The sequence below is a fragment of the Leuresthes tenuis genome, unplaced genomic scaffold, assembly GCF_036924035.1.
Source record: "Leuresthes tenuis unplaced genomic scaffold, fLeuTen1.0.hap1 SCAF_5, whole genome shotgun sequence".
Classification (NCBI taxonomy): domain Eukaryota; kingdom Metazoa; phylum Chordata; class Actinopteri; order Atheriniformes; family Atherinopsidae; genus Leuresthes; species Leuresthes tenuis.
In genome coordinates this window covers 24549907-24566732 of record NW_027325359.1, presented here as the reverse complement: position 1 = coordinate 24566732, position 16826 = coordinate 24549907, and the positions used below count along the sequence as shown (strand labels likewise).

The window sequence follows — 16826 nt, the reverse complement described above, 5'->3', positions numbered from 1 at the left end:
GACTTTCACACCTTCTTGTAGCCGAACAACTCTGCTCCCGCTATTGATTGTGTACAGTCGGGTATTTTAACCTTTTCTTACCCGCTTTTTACCAACTATGGTCGGACATTCACACCTTCTTACAGCGGAACACGTCCGCTCCCTCTTTTGATGGTGTATGTTCGGGCATTCAAACCTTTTCTTACCTGCTTTTTACAAACCATGGTCGGACTTTCACACCTTCTTGTAGCCGAACACCTCCGCTCCCTCTTTTGATCATACATTGTTGGGCATTCGCACCTTGTCTTACCCGCTTGTTACAAACTATAGTCAGACATTCACACGTTGCAGCTGAACCACCTCCGCTCCCTGTTTTGATCATGTATGGTCTGGCAATACTAGCTTTTCTTACCCGTTTGTGAGTAATTATGGCTGGACATTCACACCTACTTGCAGTCGAACAGCTCTGCTCCCGCTTTTGATTTTGTTTGGTTGGATATTCGACGCTTTTCTTAACTGCTTTTTACAAACTTTGGTCGGACGTTCAAACCTTCTTGCAACCGAACACCTCCGCTTCCGCTTTTGATGGTATATATTCGGGAATTCGAACCTTTTCTTACCCGCTTTTTACAAACCATGGTCGAACTTTCACACCTTCTTGTAGCCGAACAACTCCACTCACGCTATTGATTGTGTACAGTCGGGTAGTTTAACCTTTTCTTACCCGCTTTTTACCAACTATGGTTGGACATTCACACCGTCTTACAGCGGAACACCTCCGCTTCCGCTTTTGATGGTGTATAGTCGGGCATTCGAACATTTTCTTACCCGCTTTTTACAAACTATGGTCGGACATTCAATCCTTCTTGTAGCCGAAAAGCTCCGCTCCCTCTTTTGATCATACATTGTCGGGCATTTGCAACTTTTCTTACCCGCTTTTTACAAACCATGGTCGGACTGTCACACCTTCTTGTAGCTGAACACATCCGCTCCCACTATTGATTGTGTACAGTCAGGTTTTTTAACGTTTTCTTACCCGCTTCTTACCAACTCTGGTCGGACATTCACACCTTCTTAAAGCGGAACACGTCCGCTCCCTCTTTTGATGGTATATGTTTGGGCATTCGAACCTTTTCTTACCCGCTTTTTACAAACTATGCTCGGACATTCAAACCTTCTTGTAGCCGAACACATCCACTCCTGCTTTTGATGATGTGTGGTTGGGCATTCGAACCTACTTCTTGCCCGCTTTTCATTAATTATGGGTGGACATTCACACCTTGTCGCAGCCAAACACCTCCGCTCCCTGTTTTGATCATGTATGGTTGGACATTCGCACCTTTTCTCAACCGCTTTTTGCAAACTATGGTCAGCGATTCACAGCTTCCTCTCCACCATACTTGTATGGTGGAAGATTCACACCCACTTGCATCCGAAGACCTCCGCCCCCACTTTTGTTGATATTTAGTCGGTCATTCGCACCTTACCCGCTTTTGGCAAACTATGGCCTTCTTGCAGCCAAACACCACTGATCTCGTTTTTGATGATGTAAGGTTGGACAATCAGACCTTGCTTCACCTGCTTTTCACCAAATATAGTCGGACATTCACACCTTCTTGCAGCCGAACACTTCCGCTCCACCTTTTAGTGTTCTATCACACCTTTTTTTCACCGCATTTTATAGATTATGGTTGGAAATTCTCAACCATTGTCATCCGAAGACCTCTCCTCCCGCTTTTGTTAATATATTTGAACTTTAGTCGGACATTCACACCTTCTTGCAGCTGAACCACCTCCTCTCCCTGTTTTGATCATGTATGGTCTGGCAATACTACCTTTTCTTACCCGTTTGTGAGTAATTATGGCTGGACATTCACACCTACTTTCAGCAGAACACCACCTCTCTCGCTTTTGATGATGTATGGACCGGCATTCTTACCTTTTCTAACACATTTTTCAGCAATTATGGTCGGACATTCCCACCTACTCAGAGCCGAACACCTCCGCTCCCGCATTTGATGGTGTATAGTCGGGCATTCTCACTCTTTCTCATCAGCTTTTTGCAAATTATGATCTGATATTCACAGCTGCTTTTGATAATGTATGGTTGGGCATTCGCACCTTTTTTTACCCATTTTTCAGGAATTATGGGTGGATATTCACACCGTCTTGCAGCTGAAAACATCCTCTCCCGCTTATGATCATGTGCGGTTTGATATTCGAAAATTTTCTTTCATGTTTTAAAGAAATTATTGATGGACATTCAGACCTTCTTGCAGCTGAACCCCTCTGCTCGCGCTTTTGATGGTGTATAGTAGGGCTTTCGAGCCTTTTCTTCCCGGTTTTTACAAATTATGGTTGGACATTCAGACCTTCTTGCAACCTAACACCTCCGCTCCCTCTTTTGATCATACATTGTCTGGCATTCGCACCTTGTCTTACGCGCTTTTTACAAACTTTAGTCGGACATTCAGACCTTCTTGCAGCTGAACCACCTCCGCTCCCTGTTTTGATCATGTATGGTCTGGCAATACTACCTTTTCTTACCCGTTTGTGAGTAATTTTGGCTGGACATTCACACCTACTCAAAGCCGAACAACTCCGCTACCGCATTTGATGGTGTATAGTCGGGCATTCTCACCCTTTCTCATCAGCTTTTTGCAAATTATGATCTGACATTCACACCTACTTGCAGTCGAACAGCTCTGCTCCCGCTTTTGATTATGTTTGGTTGGATATTTGAACCTTTTCTTCACTGCTTTTTACAAACTTTGTTCGGAGGTACACGTCTTCTTGAAGCCGAACACCTCCGCTTCCGCTTTTGATGGTGTATAGTCGGGCTTTCGAGCCTTTTCTTACCTGGTTTTTAGAAATTATGGTTGGACATTCAGACCTCGCAGCCGAACACCTCCGCTCCCTCTTTTGATCATACATTGTCGGTTATTCGCACCTTGTCTTACCCGCTTTTTACAAACTATAGTCAGACATTCACACGTTGCAGCTGAACCACCTCTGCTCCCTGTTTTGATTATGTATGGTCTGGCAATACTAGCTTTTCTTACCCGTTTGTGAGTAATTATGGCTGGACATTCACACCTACTTGCAGTCGAACAGCTCTGCTCCCGCTTTTGATTTTGTTTGGTTGGATATTCGAACCTTTTCTTAACTGCTTTTTACAAACTTTGGTCGGACGTTCACACCTTCTTGCAGCCGAACAACTCCACTCCCGCTATTTATTGTGTACAGTCGGGTAGTTTAACCTTTTCTTACCCGCTTTTTACCAACTATGGTCGGACATTCACACCGTCTTACAGCGGAACACCTCCGCTTCCGCTTTTGATGGTGTATAGTCGGGCATGCGAACCTTTTCTTACCCGCTTTTTACAAACTATGGTCGGACATTCAAACCTTCTTGTAGCCGAAAGCCTCCGCTGCCTCTTTTGATCATACATTGTCGGGCATTCGCACCCTTTCTTACCCGCTTTTTATAAAACCATGGTCGGACTGTCACAACTTCTTGTAGCCGAACACATCTGCTCCCGCTATCGATTGTGTACAGTTGGGTTTTTTAACCTTTTCTTACCTGCTTTTTACCAGCTCTGGTCGGACATTCACACCTTCTTACAGCGGAACACGTCCGCTCCCTCTTTTGATGGTGTATTTTCGGGCATTCAAACCTTTTCTTACCCGCTTTTTACAAACTATGCTCGGACATTCAGACCTTCTTGCAGCTGAATCACCTCCGCTCCCTGTTTTGATTATGTATGGTCTGGCAATACTACCTTTTCTTACCCGTTTGTGAGTAATTATGGCTGGACATTCACACCTACTTTCAGCAGAACACCACCTCTCTCGCTTTTGATGATGTATGGACCGGCATTCTTACCTTTTCTAACACATTTTTCAGCAATTATGGTCGGACATTCCCACCTACTCAGAGCCGAACACCTCCGTTCCCGCATTTGATGGTGTATAGTCGGGCATTCTCACTCTTTCTCATCAGCTTTTTGCAAATTATGATCTGATATTCACAGCTGCTTTTGATAATGTATGGTTGGGCATTCGCACCTTTTTTTACCCATTTTTCAGGAATTATGGGTGGACATTCACACCGTCTTGCAGCTGAAAACATCCTCTCCCGCTTATGATCATGTGCGGTTTGATATTCGAAAATTTTCTTTCATGTTTTAAAGAAATTGTTGATGGACATTCAGACCTTCTTGCAGCTGAACCCCTCTGCTCGCGCTTTTGATGGTGTATAGTAGGGCTTTCGAGCCTTTTCTTCCCGGTTTTTACAAATTATGGTTGGACATTCAGACCTTCTTGCAACCTAACACCTCCGCTCCCTCTTTTGATCATACATTGTCTGGCATTCGCACCTTGTCTTACGCGCTTTTTACAAACTTTAGTCGGACATTCAGACCTTCTTGCAGCTGAACCACCTCCGCTCCCTGTTTTGATCATGTATGGTCTGGCAATACTACCTTTTCTTACCCGTTTGTGAGTAATTTTGGCTGGACATTCACACCTACTCAAAGCCGAACAACTCCGCTACCGCATTTGATGGTGTATAGTCGGGCATTCTCACCCTTTCTCATCAGCTTTTTGCAAATTATGATCTGACATTCACACCTACTTGCAGTCGAACAGCTCTGCTCCCGCTTTTGATTATGTTTGGTTGGATATTCGAACCTTTTCTTAACTGCTTTTTACAAACTTTGTTCGGAGGTACACGTCTTCTTGAAGCCGAACACCTCCGCTTCCGCTTTTGATGGTGTATAGTCGGGCTTTCGAGCCTTTTCTTACCTGGTTTTTAGAAATTATGGTTGGACATTCAGACCTTGCAGCCGAACACCTCCGCTCCCTCTTTTGATCATACATTGTCGGTTATTCGCACCTTGTCTTACCCGCTTTTTGCAAACTATAGTCAGACATTCACACGTTGCAGCTGAACCACCTCTGCTCCCTGTTTTGATTATGTATGGTCTGGCAATACTACCTTTTCTTACCCGGTTGTGAGTAATTATGGCTGGACATTCACACCTACTTGCAGTCGAACAGCTCTGCTCCCGCTTTTGATTTTGTTTGGTTGGATATTCGAACCTTTTCTTAACTGCTTTTTACAAACTTTGGTCGGACGTTCACACCTTCTTGCAGCCGAACACCTCCGCTTCCGCTTTTGATAGTATATATTCGGGCATTCGAACCTTTTGTTACCCGCTTTTTACAAACCATGGGTGGACTTTCACACCTTCTTGTACCCGAACAACCCTGCTCCCGCTATTGGTGGTGTACAGTCGGGTATTTTAACCTTTTCTTACCCGCTTTTTACAAACTATGGTCGGACATTCACACCTTCTTACAGCGGAACACGTCTGCTCCACCTTTTAGTGTTCTATCACACCTTTTTTTCACCGCATTTTATGGATTATGGTTGGAAATTCTCAACCACTCTCATCCGAAGACCTCTCCTCCCGCTTTTGTGAATATATTTGAACTTTAGTCGGACATTCACACCTTCTTGCAGCTGAACCACCTCCGCTCCCTGTTTTGATCATGTATGATCTGGCAATACTACATTTTCTTACCTGTTTGTGAGTAATTATGGCTGGACATTCACACCTACTTTCAGCAGAACACCACCTCTCTCGCTTTTGATGATGTATGGACCGGCATTCTTACCTTTTCTAACACATTTTTCAGCAATTATGGTCGGAGATTCACACCTACTAACAGACGAACAACTCCGCTCCCGCATTTGATGGTGTATAGTTGTTGTTTTGCAAATTATGATCTGACATTCACACTTACTTGCAGTCGAACAGTTCTGCTCCCGCTTTTGATTATGTTTGGTTGGATATTCGAAACTTTTCTTAACTGCTTTTTACAAACTTTGGTTGGACGTTCAAACCCTCTTGTAGCCGAACACATCCACAGCTGCTTTTGATGATGTATGGTTGGGTATTCGCACCTTTTTTTTACCCATTTTTCAGTAATTATGGGTGGACATTCACACCTTCTTGCAGCTGAACACCTCCTCTCCCACTTATGATCATGTGCGGTTTGATTTTCAAAATTTTTACTTTAATTTTTTCTAGCAATTATTGATGGACATTCAGACCTTCTTGCAGCTGAACAACTCCGCTCCCTCTTTTGATCATAAATTGTCGGGCATTCGAACCTTTTCTTACCCGCTTTTTACAAAACTTGGTCGGACTTTCACACCTTTTAGTAGCCGAACAACTCCGCTCCCGCTATTGATTGTGTACAGTCGGGTATTTTAACCTTTTCTTACCCGCTTTTTACCAACTATGGTCGGACATTCATAACTTCTTACAACGGAACACCTCCGCTCCTTATTTTGATGATGTATGGTTGGGCATTCAAACCTACTTGTTGCCCGCTTTTCATTAATTATGGGTGGACATTCACACCTTGTCGCAGCCAAACACCTCCGCTCCCTGTTTTGATGGTGTATAATGGTGGACATTCGCACCTTTTCTCACCCGCTTTTTACTATGGTCGGCCATTCACAGCTTCCTCTCCACCATACTTGTATGGTGGGATATTCACACCCACTTGCATCCGAAGACCTCCGCCCCCACTTTTGTTGATATTTAGTCGGTCATTCGCACCTTACCCGCTTTTGGCAAACTATGGCCTTCTTGCAGCCAAACACCTGATCTCGCTTTTGATGATGTAAGGTTGGGCATTCAGACCTTGCTTCACCTACTTTTCACCAAATATAGTCGGACATTCACACCTTCTTGCAGCCGAACACTTCCGCTCCACTTTTGAGTGTTCTATGTAGCATTCACACCTTTTTCTTCACCGCATTTTATAGATTATGGTTGGAAATTCTCACCCACTCTCATCCGAAGACCTCTCCTCCCGCTTTTGTTAATGTATAGTCGGGCATGAGAACCTTTTCTTACCCGCTTTTTACAAATTATGGTTGGACATTCACACCTACTTGCAGCCGAATACTGATACTGATCCTCCCGTAATAAAATGGTCGGATCTTATCAAACACACTTTGTTTCTTGTGACAATCAAGTCAGCGAAACAGCGTATACACGTCAAGACACTGAATCAAGTTTGCCACAAGAACTCATAAGTTTGGCAGTATTGCTCTGCCGTCAGCAATCATACACCCATTTTATTTTCGTGAGACATGTGCAGGCACCTGTTCATCTACTGTTCTATCACTATGAATTAGTTTATCTATTATCAATAAGGATACTTCTACAACTACTATCAAAGTATGTCCGGACTTCTTATGTTGTCAGTTGCTATATATGAATAAGTGGGTAGCTACTGACAAGCATTAAGCATGTCACACAGCCCAAACATATAACATTTCAGGACACACCACACAGTTAACAACCACAGTGAAGCGTGTCAAAGCCCAAACATGTAACATTCAACGGGACACTTACACAACACATTCAAATCAAACAGTCAGACAACATACAAGAACATATACCCCAGCCGGCATTGCTCCCTGCCTATTTTCCTACAGCTCACTATGTGTGCGCACACCTTTATTCACAAACTCTTCAACTTATACTCTTTTACCGAAGCTGCTACAGCTCGATTGGCCGAATACCCTTAGATCCTATTTCGGTGAATTTGACATCTGCCTTACATGTAACAGATTAGCGATTTAGTTTGAGTGAAGGAATTCATTTTATAGCAAAATCCCAAATCGTGAAGAACTCATGAAAGTAAGCTTATTCTCGGATTCATGAAACTTTAGATTTGCTCTGTCTTTTACTGCAAAGTACAACGTTGTTTTTTTTGTTTAAATCTTTCTAGACATGGTAAATATGAAGGACAAAGCAGTTTTAACATAGTTTGAGTGAAGGAATTCATTTTATAGATAAAATCCCAAGAGTCTGCTGAGAAACAAGAATGAATGAGAAGTAGACTTTAACACGGCTCTAGGAGCGAGCCGAGTGTGGGCTAACCGGGAGAATTGCTTGAAAGAAACGCGACACCGAATGAGCGGTCAGAACAAAGCCTCAATACGGTTTTCCCGTGGTGTTTTTGTTGCTGCCTTGTCTTTTGCACAGAGTAAAAGACAAGGCAGCCATCGAATAGGGCCCGATTGTTCCTACTTGGTCAGCCGAGGAGCAAGGGGGGGAGCAAGCGTCTCAACCAAGCAAAGCTCACCATGGGGAAGGTGGCTATGCCAACTAGCCTGATGCCCTGCTCCCGCAGTGATGGATAATCGTACTCTGGTTTCTCTTCATAACGTACAAGTCTTTCGCCTTTTACTAAAGACTTCCGTGGAAAGCAGCACTAATGAGTTGTTTCTATTTTTGGCAGGCTTTACCTTTGCGGGTGAAGCCCTTTCCGTCTGTGCAAAAGAAATCTTGTTACTGTGCAGAGTGACTTCTCTGAGTAGAGTCGCCTTACTTGTTGCAACTGTGCCGATGTTGCTTGGATGGTGCTTGCTGGAGCGTGCGGGAGTGCAAAGTTATACCATTTAAAAGGGCTGAAGAGTGCTCAGTGCAGCGGGTGGGCGGAGGTGCAAAGTGACACTCTGGCCACCTATGGCCATAAAAAGAACACCGCTACAAGTGCGCATTGTGCCAGGAAGGGCCCTTGGACGTGAACCAGTGGACAGATATCACTTCTCGGCCTTTTGGCTAAGATCAAGTGTAGTACCTGTTCTTATCAGTTTAATATCTGATATGGCCTTTGTACGAGGACTACATATTAAATTGATTTTTAGCAATAGGAGTTGAAAAAGGAGCTTGCTCCGTTCACTCCAAGCATCGACTCGGTACTGCAGTGCCGCTGGGAACGGTGCGCTCTTCTCTGCTCTTGTGAAAAAGCAAACAGTGGTGCAGGATGGAAGTTTCAGGGAGCCCAAGATGAAACTTTCTTTTAGTCTGCTGAGAAAAGAGAGTGAATGCGAAGTAGACTTTAACACAGCTCTGGGGGCAAGCCGAGTGCGGGCTAACCGGGAGAATTACTTGAAAGAAACGCGACACTGAATGAGCGGTCAGAACAAAGCCTCAATACAGTGTTCCCGTGGTGTTTGTGGCTGCCTTGTCTTTTGCACAGAGTAAAAGACAAGGCAGCCATCGAATAGGGCCCGATTTTTCCTACTTGGTCAGTCGAGGATCATGGAGGGGGAGCAAGCGTCTCAACCAAGCAAAGCTCACCATGGGGAAGGTGGCTATGCCAACTAGCCTGATGCCCTGCTCCCGCAGTGACGGATAATCGTACTCTGGTTTCTCTTCATAACGTACAAGTCTTTCGCCTTTTACTAAAGACTTCCGTGGAAAGCAGCACTAATGAGTTGTTTCTATTTTTGGCAGGCTTTACCTTTGCGCAGTGTTTCTCAATTCCGGTCCTCATGACCCACTGCCCTGCATGTTTTCAATGTTTCCCTCCTCCACCACACCTGATTCAAATGATCAGCTCATCATCAAGCTCTGCAGTGGCCTGATAAGGAGCCATTCATTTGAATCAGGTGTGGTGGAGGAGGGAAACATTGAAAACATGCAGGGCAGTGGGTCATGAGGACCGGAATTGAGAAACACTGCCTTTGCGGGTGAAGCCCTTTCCGTCTGTGCAAAAGAAATCTTGTTACTGTGCAGAGTGACTTCTCTGAGTAGAGTCGCCTTACTTGTTGCGACTGTGCCGATGTTTGAAGCTGGAGTGCAACGTTGTTGCTTGGATGGTGCTTGCTGGAGCGTGCGGGAGTGCAAAGTTATACCATTTAAAAGGGCTGAAGAGTGCTCAGTGCAGCGGGTGGGCGGAGGTGCAAAGTGACACTCTGGCCACCTATGGCCATAAAAAGAACACCGCTACAAGTGCGCATTGTGCCAGGAAGGGCCCTCGGACGTGAACCAGTGGACAGTTATCGCTTCTCGGCCTTTTGGCTAAGATCAAGTGTAGTACCTGTTCTTATCAGTTTAATATCTGATATGGCCTTTGTACGAGGACTGCATATTAAATGGATTTTTAGCAATAGGAGTTGAAAAAGGAGCTTGCTCCGTTCACTCCAAGCATCGACCCGGTACTGCAGTGCCGCTGGGAACGGTGCGCTCTTCTCTGCTCTTGTGAAAAAGCAAACAGTGGTGCAGGATGGAAGTTTTAGGGAGCCCAAGATGAAACTTTCTTTTAGTCTGCTGAGAAAAGAGAGTGAATGCGAAGTAGACTTTAACACAGCTCTGGGGGCGAGCCGAGTGCGGGCTAACCGGGAGAATTGCTTGAAAGAAACGCGACACTGAATGAGCGGTCAGAACAAAGCCTCAATACGGTGTTCCCGTGGTGTTTGTGGCTGCCTTGTCTTTTGCACAGAGTAAAAGACAAGGCAGCCATCGAATAGGGCCCGATTTTTCCTACTTGGTCAGCCGAGGAGCAAGGAGGGGGAGCAAGCGTCTCAACCAAGCAAAGCTCACCATGGGGAAGGTGGCTATGCCAACTAGCCTGATGCCCTGCTCCCGCAGTGACAGATAATCGTACTCTGGTTTCTCTTCATAATGTACAAGTCTTTCGCCTTTTACTAAAGACTTCCGTGGAGAGCAGCACTAATGAGTTGTTGCTATTTTTGGCAGGCTTTACCTTTGCGGGTGAAGCCCTTTCTGTCTGTGCAAAAGAAATCTTGTTACTGTGCAGAGTGACTTCTCTGAGTAGAGTTGCCTTACTTGTTGCGACTGTGCCGATGTTTGAAGCTGGAGTGCAAAGTTGTTGCTTGAATGGTGCTCGCTGGAGCGTGCGGGAGTGCAAAGTTATACCATTTAAAAGGGCTGAAGAGTGCTCAGTGCAGCGGGTGGGCGGAGATGCAAAGTGACACTCTGGCCACCTCGAAAACCGAGGTTACATCCAGTACCAGGGGCAGCCCAAGCTCTGCCGCAAGTGTGGTGAGCATGGGCACCTGGTTGAGGCTTGTACCAAGGTGATATGTGGGAAGTGCAGAGAAATTGGGGACACTTTTGGAGAGTGTCCAAATGGCAGGAAATGTAATCTCTGTGGAGAATTAAATCACCTCTTCTGAGATTGCCCTAAATCTTTTGCCAACAAATTAAAGACGGTAAAGCCACAGTCAAGCCAACAAAGAGAAGGACCAGAGGTGGCAGTTGGTGAACAAAGTGAAGAGGTTGACCCAATAAATTCAAACTTCCCGCTAAAAGCTTGGATTGGAAGTGAGGAGCAAAAAGGAGAGGGGCCTGTAGAGGCCTCACCACTCAGTGCTGAAGTCTGTGAGAATTCACAGGCAGAGGGTGGAGCTAAGCTAAATGAGGAGGAAGAGCAGACAGGTGAGTCTAGTGAAGGTACTCACCTCCCCGAAGGTCAACAGCCGAGGAGGACGGCATCTGAGTTGTCCTCTGATTCCCTTTAGCTCTGCAATCAACCCCCAGGGACTCAAAGTTAAATGCAACATTGCATCAGAGGCCAACACGAGAGTCCGAAAAGGAGAGCTAGTTTCCCAAGAATTAACCTGAGTGTGTAATTTGTTTTGATAACTTAGAAAAACGAAAATGACATACCTACTTTCCTTTATCCTTTTAATGGTTCTCACCTTCTCAACACTAAATGTGAGAAGTGTGAAATCAAAGACAAGAGCCCAGAGTATTATATCCTTCTTAGACTCCATAAAATCAGATGTGTTTTTAATACAAGAATGTGGACTACCTTTTTTGAAAAACCATAGACAATGGGAGGAAATGTGGCCCAATTTATCGATATGGAGTGGCTCAAATCAAATTAAAAATGATGGTGTGGCCATTCTAATTAAAAATCCGCATGTTCTGGTGCGAGACGGACGGGCACTTTTAGCACACTTGAATTTTATGGGGCAAGACTTTAACCTCTTAAATATTTATGGTTTCAATGGAAAAAATGACAGGTATGACCTTTTAGAAGATTACTCACAAACGGGTAAGAAATGGTAGTATTGCCAGACAATACATGATCAAAACAGGGAGCGGAGGTGGTTCAGCTGCAAGGTGTGAATTTCTGACTAAAGTTTGTAAAAAGCGCGTAAGACAAGGTGCGAATGCCCAACAATGTATGATCAAAAGAGGGAGCGGAGGTTTTCGGCTTCAAGAAGACGTGAACCTCCGAACAAAGTTTGTAAAAAGCAGTTAAGAAAAGGTTCGAATATCCAACCAAACATAATCAAAAGCGGGAGCAGAGCTTTTCGACTGCAAGTAGGTGTGAATGTCAGATCATGATTTGCAAAAAGCTGATGAGAAAGGGTGAGAATGCCCGACTATACACCATCAAATGCGGTAGCGAAGTTGTTTGTCTGTGAGTAGGTGTGAATCTGCGACCATAATTGCTGAAAAATGTGTTAGAAAAGGTAAGAATGCCGGTCCATACATCATCAAAAGCGAGAGAGGTGGTGTTCTGCTGAAAGTAGGTGTGAATGTCCAGCCATAATTACTCACAAACGGGTAAGAAAAGGTAGTATTGCCAGACCATACATGATCAAAACAGGGAGCGGAGGTGGTTCAGCTGCAACGTGTGAATGTCTGACTATAGTTTGTAAAAAGCGGGTAAGACAAGGTGCGAATGCCCGACAATGTATAATCAAAAGAGGGAGCGGAGGTGTTCGGCTGCAAGGTCTGAATGTCCAACCATAATTTCTAAAAACCGGGTAAGAAAAGGCTCAAAAGCCCGACTTTACACCATCAAAAGCGGGAGCGGAGGTGTTCAGCTGCAACGTGTGAATGTCTGACTATAGTTTGTAAAAAGCGGGTAAGACAAGGTGCGAATGCCCGACAATGTATAATCAAAAGAGGGAGCGGAGGTGTTCGGCTGCAAGGTCTGAATGTCTAACCATAATTTCTAAAAACCGGGTAAGAAAAGGCTCAAAAGCCCGACTTTACACCATCAAAAGTGGGAGCGGAGGTGTTCAGCTGCAAGAAGGTGTGAATGTTCAACTAAAGTTTGTAAAAATCTGGTAAGACAAGGTATGAATGTCCGACAATGTATGATCAAAAGCGGGAGCGGAGATGTTCAGCTGCAAGAAGGTCTGAATGTCCATCAATAATTGCTAGAAAAAATTAAAGTAAAAATTTCGAAAATCAAACCGCACATGATCATAAGTGGGAGAGGAGGTGTTCAGCTGCAAGAAGGTGTGAATGTCCACCCATAATTCCTTAAAAATGGGTAAAAAAAAGGTGCGAATACCCAACCATACATCATCAAAAGCAGGTGTTAATGTCAGATCATAATTTGCAAAAAGCTGATGAGAAAGGGTGAGAATGCCCGACTATACACCATCAAATGCGGGAGCGGAGTTGTTTGTCTGTGAGTAGGTGTGAATCTCCGACCATAATTGCTGAAAAATGTGTTAGAAAAGGTAAGAATGCCGGTCCATACATCATCAAAAGCGAGAGAGGTGGTGTTCTGCTGAAAGTAGGTGTGAATGTCCAGCCATAATTACTCACAAACGGGTAAAAAAAGTAGTATTGCCAGACCATACATGATCAAAACAGGGAGCGGAGGTGGTTCAGCTGCAAGAAGGTGTGAATGTCTGACTAAAGTTCAAATATATTAACAAAAGCGGGAGGAGAGGTCTTCGGATAGATTGGTTGAGAATTTCCAACCATAATCTATAAAATGCGGTGAAAAAAAGGTGTGATAGAACACTAAAAGGTGGAGCGGAAGTGTTCGGCTGCAAGAAGGTGTGAATGTCCGACTATATTTGGTGAAAAGCAGGTGAAGCAAGGTCTGAATGCCCAACCTTACATCATCAAAAGTGAGATCAGAGGTGTTTGGCTGCAAGAAGGCCATAGTTTGCCAAAAGCGGGTAAGGTGCGAATGACCGACTAAATATCAACAAAAGTGGGGGCGGAGGTCTTCGGATGCAAGTGGGTGTGAATATCCCACCATACAAGTATGGTGGAGAGGAAGCTGTGAATTGCTGACCATAGTTTGCAAAAAGCGGGTGAGAAAAGGTGCGAATGTCCAACCATACACCATCAAAACAGGGAGCGGAGGTGTTTGGCTGCGACAAGGTGTGAATGTCCACCCATAATTAATGAAAAGCGGGCAAGAAGTAGGTTCGAATGCCCAACCACTCATCATCAAAAGCAGGAGTGGATGTGTTCGGCTATAAAAAGGTTTGAATGTCCGAGCATAATTTGTAAAAAGCGGGTAAGAAAAGGTTCGAATGCCCGAACATACACCATCAAAAGAGGGAGCGGAGGTGTTCCGCTGTAAGAAGGTGTGAATGTCCGACCAGAGTTGGTAAAAAGCGGGTAAGAAAAGGTTAAAAAACCCGACTGTACACAATCAATAGCGGGAGCAGATGTGTTCGGCTACAAGAAGGTGTGACAGTCCGACCATGGTTTGTAAAAAGCGGGTAAGAAAAGGTGCAAATGCCCGACAATGTATGATCAAAAGAGGGAGCGGAGCTTTTCGGCTACAAGAAGGTTTGAATGTCCGACCATAGTTTGTAAAAAGCGGGTAAGAAAAGGTTCGAATGCCCGACTATACACCATCAAAAGCGGAAGCGGAGGTGTTCCGCTGTAGACGGTGTGAATGTCCGACCATAGTTGTTAAAAAGCGGGTAAGAAAAGGTTAAACTACACGACTGTACACAATCAATAGCGGGAGTGGAGTTGTTCGGCTACAAGAAGGTGTGAAAGTCCGACCATGGTTTGTAAAAAACGGGTAAGAAAAGGTTCGAATTCCCGAATATATACCATCAAAAGCGGAAGCGGAGGTGTTCGGTTGCAAGAAGGTGTGAACGTCCGACCAAAGTTTGTAAAAAGCAGTTAAGAAAAGGTTCGAATATCCAACCAAACAAAATCAAAAGCAGGAGCAGAGCTGTTCGACTGCAAGTAGGTGTGAATGTCCAGCCATAATTACTCACAAACGGGTAAGAAAAGGTAGTATTGCCACTCCATACATGATCAAAACAGGGAGCGGAGGTGGTTCAGCTGCAACGTGTGAATGTCTGACTATAGTTTGTAAAAAGCGGGTAAGACAAGGTGCGAATGCCCGACAATGTATGATCAAAAGTGGGAGCGGAGGTGTTCGGCTGCAAGGTCTGAATATCCAACCATAATTTCTAAAAACCGGGTAAGAAAAGGCTCGAAAGCCCGAGTTTACACCATCAAAAGCGGGAGCGGAGGTGTTCAGCTGCAAGAAGGTGTGAATGTTCGACTAAAGTTTGTAAAAATCTGGTAAGACAAGGTATGAATGTCCGACAATGTATGATCAAAAGCGGGAGCGGAGGTGTTCATCTGCAAGCAGGTCTGAATGTCCATCAATAATTGCTAGAAAACATGAAAGTAAAAATTTCTAAAATCAAACCACACATGATCATAAGTGGGAGAGGAGGTGTTCCGCTGCAAGAAGATGTGAATATCCACCCATAATTCCTGAAAAATGGGTAAAAAAAAGGTGCGAATGCCCAACCATACATCATCAAAAGCAGCTGTGGATGTGTTCGGCTACAAGAAGGTGTGAACGTCCAACCAAAGTTTGTAAAAAGCAGTTAAGAAAAGGTTCGAATATCCAACCAAACATAATCAAAAGCGGGAGCAGAACTCTTCGACTGCAAGTAGGTGTGGATGTCAGATCATGATTTGCAAAAAGCTGATGAGAAAGGGTGAGAATGCCCGACTATACACCATCAAATGCGGGAGCGGAGTTGTTTGTCTGTGAGTAGGTGTGAATCTGCGACCATAATTGCTGAAAAATGTGTTAGAAAAGGTAAGAATGCCGGTCCATACATCATCAAAAGCGAGAGAGGTGGTGTTCTGCTGAAAGTAGGTGTGAATGTCCAGCCATAATTACTCACAATCGGGTAAGAAAAGGTAGTATTGCCAGACCATACATGATCAAAACAGGGAGTGGAGGTGGTTCAGCTGCAACGTGTGAATGTCTGACTATAGTTTGTAAAAAGCGGGTAAGACAAGGTGCGAATGCCCGACAATGTATAATCAAAAGAGGGAGCGGAGGTGTTCAGCTGCAAGAAGGTGTGAATGTTCGACTAAAGTTTGTAAAAATCTGGTAAGACAAGGTGCGAATGCCCGACAATGTATGATCAAAAGCGGGAGCGGAGGTGTTCAGCTGCAAGAAGGTCTGAATGTCCATCAATAATTGCTAGAAAAAAATAAAGTAAAAATTTCGAAAATCAAACCGCACATGATCATAAGTGGGAGAGGAGGTGTTCAGCTGCAAGAAGGTGTGAATGTCCACCCATAATTGCTGAAAAATGGGTAAAAAAAAGATGCGAATACCCAACCATACATCATCAAAAGCAGGTTTTAATGTCAGATCATAATTTGCAAAAAGCTGATGAGAAAGGGTGAGAATGCCCGACTATACACCATCAAATGCGGGAGCGGAGTTGTTTGTTTGTGAGTAGGTGTGAATCTCCGACCATAATTGCTGAAAAATGTGTTAGAAAAGGTAAGAATGCCGGTCCATACATCATCAAAAGCGAGAGAGGTGGTGTTCTGCTGAAAGTAGGTGTGAATGTCCAGCCATAATTACTCACAAACGGGTAAGAAAAAGTAGTATTGCCAGACCATACATGATCAAAACAGGGAGCGGAGGTGGTTCAGCTGCAAGAAGGTGTGAATGTCCGACTAAAGTTCAAATATATTAACAAAAGCGGGAGGAGAGGTCTTCGGATGAGAGTGGTTGAGAATTTCCAACCATAATCTATAAAATGCGGTGAAAAAAAGGTGTGATAGAACACTAAAAGGTGGAGCGGAAGTGTTCGGCTGCAAGAAGGTGTGAATGTCCGACTACATTTGGTGAAAAGCAGGGGAAGCAAGGTCTGAATGCCCAACCTTACATCATCAAAAGCGAGATCAGAGGTGTTTGGCTGCAAGAAGGCCATAGTTTGCCAAAAGCGG

At 44.4% G+C, this 16826-nt stretch overlaps 5 non-coding genes across 5 annotated transcripts; all 5 read left to right on the top strand.

The window, feature by feature from the left end:
* The first annotated feature begins 8214 nt into the window (after positions 1-8214).
* Positions 8215-8328, top strand: LOC140308162 (U5 spliceosomal RNA). The gene has a single exon (XR_011916134.1). It is a non-coding gene; the product is annotated as a U5 spliceosomal RNA (small nuclear RNA).
* A 285-nt stretch (positions 8329-8613) lies between these two features.
* On the top strand, positions 8614-8804 carry LOC140307966 (U2 spliceosomal RNA). Its single transcript, XR_011915984.1, has one exon. It is a non-coding gene; the product is annotated as a U2 spliceosomal RNA (small nuclear RNA).
* Positions 8805-9215: 411 nt separating this feature from the next.
* Positions 9216-9328, top strand: LOC140308356 (U5 spliceosomal RNA). Its single transcript, XR_011916310.1, has one exon. It is a non-coding gene; the product is annotated as a U5 spliceosomal RNA (small nuclear RNA).
* A 530-nt stretch (positions 9329-9858) lies between these two features.
* LOC140307961 (U2 spliceosomal RNA) lies at positions 9859-10049 on the top strand. The gene has a single exon (XR_011915979.1). It is a non-coding gene; the product is annotated as a U2 spliceosomal RNA (small nuclear RNA).
* Positions 10050-10460: 411 nt separating this feature from the next.
* LOC140308293 (U5 spliceosomal RNA) lies at positions 10461-10574 on the top strand. Its single transcript, XR_011916253.1, has one exon. It is a non-coding gene; the product is annotated as a U5 spliceosomal RNA (small nuclear RNA).
* The last annotated feature ends 6252 nt before the right edge of the window (positions 10575-16826 follow it).